The sequence below is a fragment of the Aulonocara stuartgranti genome, assembly GCF_965226115.1.
Source record: "Aulonocara stuartgranti genome assembly, chromosome: 23".
Lineage (NCBI taxonomy): Eukaryota > Metazoa > Chordata > Actinopteri > Cichliformes > Cichlidae > Aulonocara > Aulonocara stuartgranti.
The window spans coordinates 26,714,818-26,727,697 of record NC_138958.1 but is presented as its reverse complement, the minus strand read 5'-3'; the positions used below and the strand labels follow the sequence as shown (position 1 = coordinate 26,727,697).

Sequence of the window (12,880 nt, the reverse complement as noted above, 5' to 3'; positions counted from 1 at the left end):
TTGTTGCCGCACTCCTGGATCCGTTTCTGTGCGGTGGAAGTTGAAGATGTTTGGAAAATTGCTCCGATTATAGTGTTCATGTGCCATTTGATACTGGTTCCAAGAACAAGGGGAACTGCAGCCAAACCAGACTACACCAATAAGAGCTGGCGGAACTGGCCGTCCTTTCATAGACCACATGGTCTCTTTACCGAGTGGACACATTTTATTATCATGGTAATCGACTTTGTAATTCCGGTGTGAGCAGCCCCACCCTGCTGCATTTACAACTGAGAGATCTCAACACCGATGAAAGCGGAGTGCATCAAGCAACAATGGTTTACTAGAAAGGACAAATGGAGTGGAGTGATTGTTTTTAAAGGCTGCGAGTTCATCAAAAACTTCACATCGCAGAGATTTAAAGGGTCAGTTCGGTGCATTTGAGCTCGAGTAAACCTTTAAACTACACTGAAAATCCCTCTAGCGTTGGCTGTGCGCATCAGAGACCGATTCCACAGTGGAAGTTGTTGCATCGAGGGATGCATTCAAAGCAAGCCGATGGGAGTTCTTCATCGCTCTCCAATGGGGGAACATCAAATGACGACACAATACGTTCTTGGACTTCGCGAACAGACAGGGACGGGCCACCCTCCATCTCCAGAACCCTTTAAAAGTGAGCCCGTCCTCATCCAACCCTCTTTTTAAAGAAAAGTACTCATCATCTCATCATCACATCATCACGGACTCTCCTGCTCTCTCTCTTTCCCAGAGCATCGAAGCGGCGATGCCTGCACCCGCGGGCAGCGTTTCTGAAGAATCACAAGAAATTCATTTCCTCCCTGGATGGAAAATAACAAAGGAATTCCTCATGACAGGCCTCTCTTCCTGTCATCTGCCGGCCACAAGTCTAGTGATCTATTATTAGAACACCCCCACCCCCCGCCTCTTCTTCTTCCCTTCTTTATCACAACCAGACTGCAGAAGTCTCATCAGGTGATTTGATTAACAAATTACAGACAGACAGGAAGTCTGAGGGTTTGGGCAAAGGTAAAAAACAGACAGGGTACAATCAGTGTGGTTTTTGGGGGGGAGGTGGGGGATTTTGTGGAAGTATACACCATTAAATATTCAGTTTGATTACTCTTTACTCAGTAGCACATTTCTGACCTAGTTCAGAGTAATTAGGTTTACACTGTTCAGCCACTTTGGTAAACAGGGATATTTTCCTGGTGAGATAACTTCACAGCAGCTCTCTGTATCATGGTGCACGGTCCCAGCAGGGATTATCTTCGATCTGAAGGAGATACCTATCTGCTGTGTTGATATTCCAGTCTTAATATGAGCAGTCTGTCCCACCAGAGGAGCACAGAGCACGCTCGCTTGAGTGAGATTTTGCACCGTTTTCACTCTGCATAAACTTTATGTGGTGGAGCAGGTGCTAATTTCACCTCTTTGACTCAGTTATACCATCACAAAAACCTAAATGTCAAGCATTAATTAAGCACTTTATTATGTTCCCTTGTGCATTATGTGTCTTTTGGCTGGTTTCAGGGTTTGTTAGCCCATTGAATGGCAGTCATTGGTTGGTTTGGGATGCCCTCCTCTATTTTCTGGCAGGCCCGGTAGGCTATTATCATCCATTATACTTACTGCAGGTTTTTGCACATCAGTTCTGGACAATAACGGGAGAATCAGTCTGGGTTCAAGCGGAAACGTCTTACAAAGGAAAATTAAGAAGTACCAAAAACTGCAGTTCCTCTAGTGGCCACTTGAGGCATGCTTCAAAGGGGAGTCAATCTCCATACTTTCATGTTAAAGCTACTTACTAAGGAAAGTAACTTTGGTTTTACTCAGAATTCTCTTGTTAATGTGTTGCTTCCGTAACTGGATACCCAGCCAGATTGCCAGTCTTCTAGCTTGCTTACTTGCCACAAGTGCACTGTGCCACCTACCAATAGAAAGGAAAAAATAATGTGCATATTTCCACGAGAGAAATCCCACGCCTGGACCGTCGTTGACCGCCGCCATGATTCTAGCCTATGTCACAGCGTCATGTGCGCTTTTTACATCCAACACAAAAACTGCAGTCGTGGTGCTTTTGATTGTACTCAGAACTCGAAGATTCTGCCTTCCGAGTAGGAAGATGTAGGTAACACCAGACTGCAGATGAGCTGCATACAGAGCTGGACTGGGACAAAAAAATCGGCCCGGGCATTTTGACTAGAGACCGGCCCACCATTATAGGAAAAATCATGAAGCCTTTGAATGGAAACAAACACTGTTGTGACAGTGATGGACACTGTTCTGATGGTATATATGTATCAATCTATCAATCGTTTGTTGTAAGATTCAGATAATTATTTTTTAAAAGCTAGATATTTTAATTGAGAATAAGAAAGAAAAGTATTTCTTTGTGCTCCCCTCTCCCTGTTAATGCCCTACCTGCCCCCCCTGGCAAAACTTTGCTAGACGCCCCTGAACAGTACCAGCTGTCAGCTACGTAACAAAAAGGATCCTGGTGTTATTTGTCTCTCAGAAACAGTTCATAACTTCCCTTCAACTCATTCATGTTAACTAAAAGGTAAACCTGTTTCTCCATCACCTGTTCAGCCCTGATGACATCTCCTGGTTTCATCTTCATGTTTCCCTATCACCACATATCCAAACCGATATCATGACCAGCAGCTTTACAGCTGTGGCTCCAGCAAACATCAGCCGATACTAGAAAGTAATATTAAATAAATTCTAACAACAGCTGATCAAGCTTAAACGTGCTGCTGTTGTTTAGCGCGACCTCCGCTGGTTTCTTCTTTCTGGCGCAAAGTGAGCGATAAACAAACACGAGAGAAAAGCTGATCAGCTGATCATTGATCAGTTTCATGATTGAAATAGAAACAGGAGAGGGAGGGGAGAGGATGAGAGAAGAAGAGGCAGCTGTGCAGCGTAAACACAGAATAACTCCAGCTTTGTGTCTTTTTTTCATTGTAGCTGAAGTCCGGGACAAACTGTGTTCCTTTTCACCTCAATACGAAACGCGTAATATTTTCTCTGAATACAGACGATTCCGTTTTTTAGGGGACGGTTGGCAACTCTAATAATTAACCTTATGAACAAAATAAAGTTCAACATCAGTAACATCATAGCACCCACCCAGCTGTATAGAAACTCCGTCATACTAACTAGTATGAAAAAGTCAGCATAACGAAAATAAACTCCACCTAAACTTGGTTTATATCTGACCCAGATAGACTGCAGGTCCTAACTTCTTACCTGAAGTTCAGGTCACCTGACACTCGGACTGGCAGCCGCCTCGGGTCTCTCCTCCTCCTGCCTCCCCTTTCTCTCATCCACCTGCTGGCCTCCACCACTTGCTAATGTTACTGAATCTGTGGAAGCTCCGCGATAGCCACCACACGAAGTAACGAATAACGACCCTATCTAAATCCCAGTAATGATTAACGCGTTCCTGATTTTGGCATAATAACTAGTTACCGTGCTCGTTACCACAATAATAACGTAGTTACTGTAAGGCGTTACTTAATAACGCGTTAGTCCCAACACTGGTTATTACTGAAATTTTTAATTTTTTATATATTATGAGCCTACTATGTGGTACAGTCCATTTAAGAAGTTTGTGCGTCAGTTCTGATAGGGGAAGGTTTCGATTTTCTTTTATTTAGCAATTGCATGCAACTGTCAACTTGACCACATTCAGCAGACAGACTCCATCTTATTGCTTTCTTAGCCCAAAAGTTCCTTTGAAGATTGCAGCTGACCGAGTGGTTGCAGACCCGGTCCCCATCTTCAAAGCAACCATCTCAAGGAGCCGGCAGGTTAACGGCAATCAGAATGATTTCAGGTCTCACATGTCTGAAAAAGGTATGAAAATGACCACCAAAAAACAAAAAACAGAGCGATTATGTAGCTGTGTGTATTTTCATCCAACCTGTGACCTACAGTAAGTGTTTTTGGTGCTTAGATCAAACCAAACATCTTGCGAAAATGAGAGAACCGGAGTAAAGTATACATAACAAATTTGTCTCAAACTCTTTTTGTACACAGTCGAGAACTGAAAGGATTAATTCACAATTCAAACCTCTAAATGTGGATTTGATAACAGTCATTCAGTGGGCTGATACTTGCGATCTGATTTGGTAGTTGCCTGTAGTGATATCTAACCGTGCATGAGTTACATCTGAGGGAAAAAAGCACGGGTTATTCTTAGAAACAAGAGCATGTGGTTGGATTTTTAAAGCATTATTTCCATTGCTAACAGCAGTTTTATATTATGTTACAGGAAATTGAGGTCTTTTTTGATTTAATTTAGGTGAAACAACCTTTTTGCCAGTCAAATCAAAGCCAATTAAGGAAATCTGATTGACTGCATAACCCAATATGTGTGTGTGTGTGTGTGTGTGTGTGTGTGTGTGTGTGTGTGTGTGTGTGTGTGTGTGTGTGTGTGTGTGTGTGTGTGTGTCAAAAAAAAAAGTTCAGGGATGGCAAACAGAGATTTAGTATTCATATCCAAATGTGAAATTAACCAAGCTCAGCAGAGTGTGTGTGCTCTAATTTAAAGTCTTGCACTTGATAAACGACAAATCCAATCTGTCTTTTTCATGAGAAAAATGTCTGGGTTTTTTGCAGACATGCTTTCACCTCATTCTTTCCTGTGCAAACACACATGAACATGACAGAGTCTGTGCTGCAAGATGCTGCATTGCACCCATCACCCTCAGACATACAGACAGACAGTCAGTCAGGTCCATCACAACAGAATATTGTGCACTAATATCTCGGGGCATCGACAGCTATTCCAGAAGCATAACTAACAAGTTAAGCCCAAACATTGGGTTTGCATGGAAGCAGAGTTGGGAGAGGGGGGGGGGGGTGTTAATGAATGTCTGTGTATTTGTGGCAGGAGGGTTGGGGGGGGCGCATGCATACATCAAACAGAGACGGTTGGTCAATATTGGGGTATGGAGAATCAACGCGCTTTTTTAAAGGAGAGGCTTATGCTCAAACATCAACAGTGCCAGTTGCTGGGCCCGAGCATTTCCTGAGGCCCGGATCGCCGTTTCTCATTTGTTGCATTAGCGGGAAAGATGGTGTACAAATAAAAATTTCCCTAAGCGAAAAGGAAAAGGTGGGGGGGGGGGGGGTATCTTTGCATACAAACAAGGCTGTGTGTAATTTTCAACGGGGGGAAATGGAAGCAAAAGAGCAAGAGGGGAGAAATATTCACCGTCGGCGAACAAAGCCGGGAAAACAACATTTAGGAAATAATTTTAAGACGCAAACAGTTTTCCGGGTTAAAAGTAGACATGAGAAACCTTTCTGGGCGCGATAACTTCAAGTTAAAAGCCATTTTTTGTGCTTGATTTTATTTAATTAATTTTATTAAATTTATTTAATTAACTAATTAACACTTTTGGTAGAATTTGGACCAGACATTGGGATTTTTCTACTAATTTTCTAATGCTACAACTGTAATTCAGTGAATTAGGACTGACTTTTGTTTTAGCAAAGAGTCTAAATACTTGCATCACCACTGCAGAACAGTTGATTTTCACCTGATTTTAGAGATTCTGGAGACGCCCCTGCTCATAATTAATTCAGAAGTGCACACATCAGTCGGTACCATTCAGTTTCCCACAGCAGAATAAAATGGCTCATCCAATCATCCCTCATCCATCTGAAGCAGACTGCTTTAACTCACACTTCATTTTTAGAAGCCCAGTTGAGCTTTATTGGCCATTCCCAGAAGCGCAAATGTACACAAACAGCCATGTCTCTTTGAAATATTAGGACTCTGCTCTGATTGCCACCACCTGCGTTATTACAAAGGCTACCAAACAGATGCAGGAGAACGATCTTGGTGTAGAAATCACAGCTGAGACGTGGCATGAAATCTGGCAAAATGCTAAAAGAATCTGTTTGAGCAGCAGCACAGAGAAATATTTCCGCACTGACTACACACAGTTGAAGACATGAAAATGCATCTCTCTCTGTCTCTGCCTGCAGTGTAAGATGAGAGCAGGCACCTACGTCCATTGCATGTGGTCCAGCCACAGAAACGCACACTGCTGCTCAAATATAGTGCAGGTTATGGAGTGTTTTTGGTGTCAGGTGTGGCGTGAATCATATCGGTCTTGTAAATACAAGATAAAATTAACATTTTTAGATATGTAGCATGCTTTCATGTTACACTGAGGTACAGTCACTGTGGTCAAGCTGCGTGTAACCATATTGTTCCAGTCTTACTTCTGAACCATAGACTGTATATAAAAGATGGTCATAGCGACCCGCTGGGCTTTGGACTCTTCAAATTGCAGTTTCAAATTGAACATTTTGGCTGCACCATCTTGTTTTGGAGCCATAAGTGTTCATATTTGAATGAGATGTTGGCATTCTAAGCTATCAGATAATGCTAGCTAGCTTAGTTAGCAAGCTAGCTTAGTTAGCAAGCTAACTAGCAAGCTACGTCAGACGTCTCCGAAAACATCGGAGCACGTTTGGATATAAGTGATGTCTTGATAAATCGAGCAGATATTTGAATTTTAAACAGCTACATTCCCGCCTGAAAATATCTTAAAAGTTTCTTTTGTGACCCAGAAAGAGTAATATGAGTAATATTAAAACTAAGTAGCTGCCGCAATTGTTTGAAACTGGAATTTGCTGGGCTGCGCAATGAATTTTGGGATAGGTTGGGCCACAAAGGATACACCTAACCCATCCTTCAAATCTGTGGAAAAGGAGGACGCATTTGGAGGAGTCTACGAATTTGGAAAGCCTTCGTCGCGTCGCTGTTACGTAATCGGCCTACAAATGCGGCCTCAGGAGGAAACAGCCTCTGAATTTGGACACAGCTACAGTGCCAATGAGTGCTAGTTCTTGTATAAATAAACAGATAACCAAAACTAGAGTGCAGACATAATGAACAGTCTGCTAATAGAAAATTGCATAAGGATAATGGGAAATGGTAAAATAGGGATATTTGAAGGGGATAATGATATTACTGAGCACCGTTTTATCAGGAAATGCAGTCTGCAAGCAGCAGCATTTCATAGTGCATTCAAAATTAAAGTCACTGATGACGGACTACATAGTTTGAGGTGTGAATCTATTGACACACGTTTAGAAACAGCAGTTTTTGAATCAGTTGCTAAACAATATTTAATCATGTCACTAGTTGCTCTTTCTGTCATGTGGCGTGTAACTAAGAGTGTTCCAAATGAGTAATTATCTTTCGCTGTTGGGTTTGACTAACAGCCAGCATCTCCTCCTTCTGCCCCCTAGCCTGGTTTATCTTCACCCGCTCCACCCTGCCTACACGTTCTTCTTCACCTCTCTTGTGCTTTGTCCATTGCTTTCAATAGTTGACCCGGATATTTAAACTCGTCTACCTACACCTGTCACCTTGTCATTCACACATTCACATTTATTCTGTATCTACTGACTTCCATTTGTCTTCTATTCAAGACAAGCCTACACCTCTCCAGGCTCTCCCCCACCTGTTCCCTACACTCACTACAGATCACCATGTCATCTGCAAACATAATTAATCTACAGAGACTACTGCCTGACTACTGCCCGACCTCATCTGTTAGCCTATCCATCACCATTACAATCAAGAAGGGGCTCAGTGACAACCTCTGATCTAATCCCACCATCATCTTGAGCCCAGTAGTCATTTCTACCTCACACCTCGTCCATGACTTGTTCTTGATGATCTGCATGTTTGATTTGGCAAAAGATTTTATGCCAGATGCCCTTCTTGACGTAACCCTAACCATTTAAGGAGGCATGGGTCTGGCAGTGGCTTCTGTTGTAAAATTACATCACTTTTTGGAGGCAGCACAGTACCTTGGTCAGTACCTACTCAAGGCTTTTTTAGGGTAAATCTGAGGATCTGAAATTTGAACCCTTTCAACAAGCATGGGTTTAATGTAACATTGAAATAAACCTGGACTTTTTTAGATCCCTAAGTCGCCTTTTTTTCTGACTCTATATAAATTATATGTAACCTACGCCAGGTGTTTGCAAGCATTAGATTGGGATTCATCTGGGGTGCTACGGGTTGTTTAGCTAAGAGATTATTTTCCCTCATATCTGCATCTTGCAAACGGAGAAAAACCCAAAGACAGGAATGCAGGATGCATTGTCTTCAAAGAAAGTGTGGTTTTGGTTATTTTCAGATCAAAACCGAGCCTGATTAAACACGTGGAGTAGGTAGGACTTGTTTCATCAGGAAATAAAGTCATTCAGCTGCTTTTGAAACTGATGATTTTTGACGTGACTCACAAGCAAACAGTGCATTCTTCTGCTAATTTTCTTCATTTGTCTTTTTCCTTCTCCGAGCATTTCTCTTTGAGTATTTTCCACCTTTCCAGCCTCAAATGAAAACAGCACAAAACAGCTCACAGCTACAACCTGTGGTGAGGTGCAGCGCACAAAGTTTGGCAACCACCTGATTACGTTCCCGCTGATGTTCAGCCAAGTTTTCCTTGGATGTGATTTGACCTACAAGCCATCAAAGCCTCAACGCGTAGCACACTGAGACGTAGGACTGATGCTCTTGTCCTACGTCTTCACCTCCTCTGTAACTCACCTTGCAGTCAGCTTTGGACACATAAAAGAGGAAAAAGTGACTCCTCGCTGTAGATCTGTGCCGCTCGGAGCTCCACTGCCCGTCTGAAAGGCAGCACGCTGCCATGAGTGAAACACTCTTCCTCCACCTCTCCCTCTTGTCGTGCCAAATTGTGTTTTACAGCATCTGTTCATTATAGATGGCCGACATGATGGATATGGTCATAATATTAATGTAAGACTGACACAGCAGAGACATGAATCATGGCTGACTTTATTTCAAAGCCGCCGTTTCATTGGACCACCACTAAAAAGTGATATATAAATGTCAGCGAATGGCAGCTGTAAAGCATTATGAAGTACATTTGATGGTGCATTTTCACCGTTATCAACCCGCTGTTATTTACTAATGCGTCTTCTTCATGTGACAGCCTCTGTGTCGGCGTCATTTAGCGCTTATGTGCTTAAAGAGACTACCTTTTGTCTCCCTCAGGTGCTGTCTCAGCAGGGAGGAGATGAAAAGGTGAGTGTCGACTAGGATGCTCTCATATGCAGCGCTGGCCTTTGGCTACGGAAGTCAGGGGTGGCTTTAAATTGAAAGTGTTCAATCAAATAGAAATTTCATTTCCCGTATGTGCATGTGTGATATATGGCAAGTAGACATTATTCCTTTAATGTATATCTTTTTGCTGCTTTTTAAAATTGAAGGTGCCGGTTTTAAAAATACAGTAAAACAGATAAAAGGTGAAAAATGTGATGTAAATAAACATTATTTGGGCCAGAAACTGTAGGTAGTTTAAGCAGTATTTATTTATGTAGCTTAATTTGCATTTCTATTATTAGAAGCATGTATAATGAGCTGTGCTGGTTGCAAGTGGAGCTTGTTTTGCTCTTAAAGGAAACATGGCATTTACAAAATATGGATACATTTCCAGATGTCTTTTCTCCATCGTTCCACCGTCCTCCATCTATAAAACCTAAAAACAATCCCAAGATGCACATTTTTTAAAACATAATAATAAATAATAAAATCCATAAATAGAGAATTCTGCATCAAACTGCCAAAATGTATTTGAATTGAGCTATTCAAATGCTAATTCAAAACAAGTTTTCTTGTTGCATTTATGTAAGTCATTACCTTTTAGGAATTTACCATACCAAATTCAACTTGTGTTAGCAGTTTCAATATAATTTGTTCTCTTGTCACTGCTGGACTTCTATATGTGGGCTTCATATATATGAGCTCCCCAGTGCTGGGCAGTGAGCACAGGGTCCACTAGAGGACGTAGGGCCGCAGGCCACCTTCACAAAGTCTGTTTGGTCAGGGACATTCACACCAGGTTGTTTTGTAGCTCTGGCAGTCCTCATCCTATTCCTCCTTGCACAAAGGAGCAGATACTGGTCCTGATTATTGGTTGATGTCCTTCTACCGCCCTGTCCAGGTTTCCTACAGTAAATACCGGTCTCCTGGTATCTCCTCCATGCTCTGGTGACTGTGCTGGAAAATACAGCAAACCTTCTTGGATGGATGTCTCATGCTGGAGGAGCTCGACTTCCTGTGCAACCTGAATGGGCTGTGAGTTTCATACTTTTAGCAGTTAAAATTTCACAAACTTTGTGTTGTGACACTTGATGATCGACTGTTAACTTGAGTTTTTTAAGCATTTTCAGTTTGGAGTCTATAGCAAGGCACCTTAGGCACCATTGCTACATGTTATCGTCCTTTTATTTGAAGCCATCCGCTGTAAACCCTCTGCCAAATCAAACATGTAGAGCTACCCACTGTGGTGATTACTTCTTTCTTTTTTTGGACCGCACTCTATCAGTAACAGCAACAACAAGAAACACAATCCAGAGAACTATATTTTAAATTTAAGGTTGGCAGATCCAAATATCAATAGTATCGATACCAACACTAGTATTGGCTTTGGATCAATACTAGCACAATAGGGTCAATACTTTGTTTCTATCCTCTAAGTTCAGTATGTAGCACACTGAGTTGTGTTAAATACATTATTTTATTTTATTTCTTCTGTCAGGTCTATTTTGTTTATAGCCTGTAGCACGTTTGCAGCAGAAGTTGACTCAAAGTGTTTTAGAGACAAACACATTTCCATTCCAGCTCCCCAAAAAACTCAGTTTCTAAATACATGAAAAGCTGAAAGGTGTGTTTTTGTTGTGTTAACTAATTATTGTGTAAAGTAAAAATCACAGTGATTTAGTGGTCATTAAAATGTGTTCAGAATTAGAAAATTGATGATGACTTATCTCATAAATCACGACACACTGCTCTCCCCTACATAAGCGACTTTTATAGGTTAAAAGTATCGGTGTAGGTATCAGTACGATACCAAAATTTGCAGTATTGCACACCACTATTTTCAATAGCATCTTTTAAAGAGAAAAAAGTGTATTTAATTATATTTTTTAAAAAGTCCAAATGTAACAATAGAGTCAAATAACCCAGCATTCAGTGTTAAATTGCTCACTCACTGATTTGCATTTGATTCCTACTAATCAAATGCAAATTAAACCTCTTTTTGAGGAATTTAAAACCCCAAATAAAACTTGTGTGAAAAGCTAAAAAAGGAGGCCTTTAATGTTGTTGTTGCTTTTTCTTTATAAATCAGGTTTAAATAATTCTCAAATAAATTTCTCTCGTCACTTTTGGACTTCCGTACACGGCTGTCAGTGGTAGCAAAAAAGGAGTTGTTTTATGGGCTGAAGCATGCCAGGGGTAACTGTGTGAATCAGTGTCAGTGTGACTTTGCATTTCAACAACACTGAGGATGGTCTGTGCGTTGCAGATTTCCGCCTGCATGCTTTCAGCTTTAACAATCTGGACGCTTCACCTCTGTGCGGCAGCAGATGCTCGAACAGCTTCAGCTCCAATATTTGACACAGACTTTCCCTCGAGCCCATTTAAACTTTGCACCTTTGCTAATTTGAACCGATTGTTTACCTCACTGGAAAGGCTGACTCCTGTACCTTCTCCACCTCGCGAGCCTTGCCTGGCTGTGTGAGTGCGCCTCTTTCTGAACAAATCTGCACAGATTAGCGACTACCTGCATGTAATTGTAAGCAGGCATGTAATCCTCTGAAATAGTGACAGAGCCGTGGAATGCGATTACTTTCATACAGTTTTCATTTATTCTCTTCAGAAAAACAATCGGTTAGAAATGCAAGTTTGATTAATTCACAGTAACCCCAAAAAATATGCTTGATGTAGAGTCTTCAGATCAATTTGAATATGAAAAAACTGAAGACAAAAGGAAAGAGAACTCTTTGTATATCATCTAACTGGTGCTGAAATGATTAATTGATTATGTGATTTAATTAACTTACAGAAAGATGAGAAATGTAATGATTCTGGGTTATTTTAGTTGATTATTTAGGAATAATTTTGTTTTTTTGCACTATGAAGTGCAAATTTTATGAAACATGCATTTTAAACAAATCACTTTACACCTTTTTTTGCATTTTCTTTTTTTTTTTTAGATATTTAATCAATTAAACAGTGAAGCAAACCGGTGCTAGTAAAGTTCCTGCTGCACTACCTTTAACCCTGAAGTATTTCAATAATCTGCTCTGAGGAATTCGCAGCGATAGTGTGGTCAAACCTTAGCGCTTTCCCCACCCTCATGTAATGACAGATCTGGGGAATTACTAAGCACACGAGCAAAATTGAAGCCATATGAAGCAGTCACATACATCCCAACACCTATTTTTGCTTATTTTATGGTAATAAGACCACGAGGACTGGCTGAAAGTCTCCACATGGATGCTGACTGCAGATATGGGTAAATTAAAACAGGATTTCTTGTCCCGGTTTCATTCAGAATTGTCCGTCTCCCCGCTCGTGATTGGCTGCCTGTGCGTGACGCTGAGAATTGGCTGAAGGTTCATGTCAGTTAATGGCATAATCATTGCAACTTAAGCGGTCAAGTGGCTTGTGAGATATGTATGTGTACGTTTCTGTGTGAGTGTGTGAGAATTCCCTTCATCCTGTTACTGACTGTGGATAAAAACAATCTTCATCTAATATTTTTCCATGACATCAAGTAATGTAAATTACAGCGGGGTGTTGGTATGTAGTCTGTAATTACACATCACCCCCCCCCCCCCCCCCCCTTCCCCGACCCTCCTTCTTTCTCTCCTCCTCCTCTTCTTCACTCCGGAGCGTTTGTGGATCTTGTGTTCGGGCCTCCTCGGTCTGCTCTGCCTCCTCCAACCTCCAGCTCTCTCCTCGGCTCTGGCTCGTCCTGTTTGAAAGACGACTGCTGCACCCTACAGTTTAAAAAACGTCTCTCACCGT

At 41.5% G+C, this 12,880-nt stretch overlaps 1 long non-coding RNA gene across 2 annotated transcripts in view; it reads left to right on the top strand.

Annotated features, from left to right (window-relative positions):
* LOC309700062 overlaps positions 1–12,880 on the top strand; it is a 94,138-nt gene that overhangs the window by 70,478 nt on the left and 10,780 nt on the right. For both annotated transcript variants that reach the window (XR_014274562.1, XR_014274563.1), the window contains 2 exons: positions 9,059–9,088; positions 10,008–10,141. This is a non-coding gene — a long non-coding RNA (uncharacterized lncRNA). The remainder of the gene's footprint in view (positions 1–9,058; positions 9,089–10,007; positions 10,142–12,880) is intronic.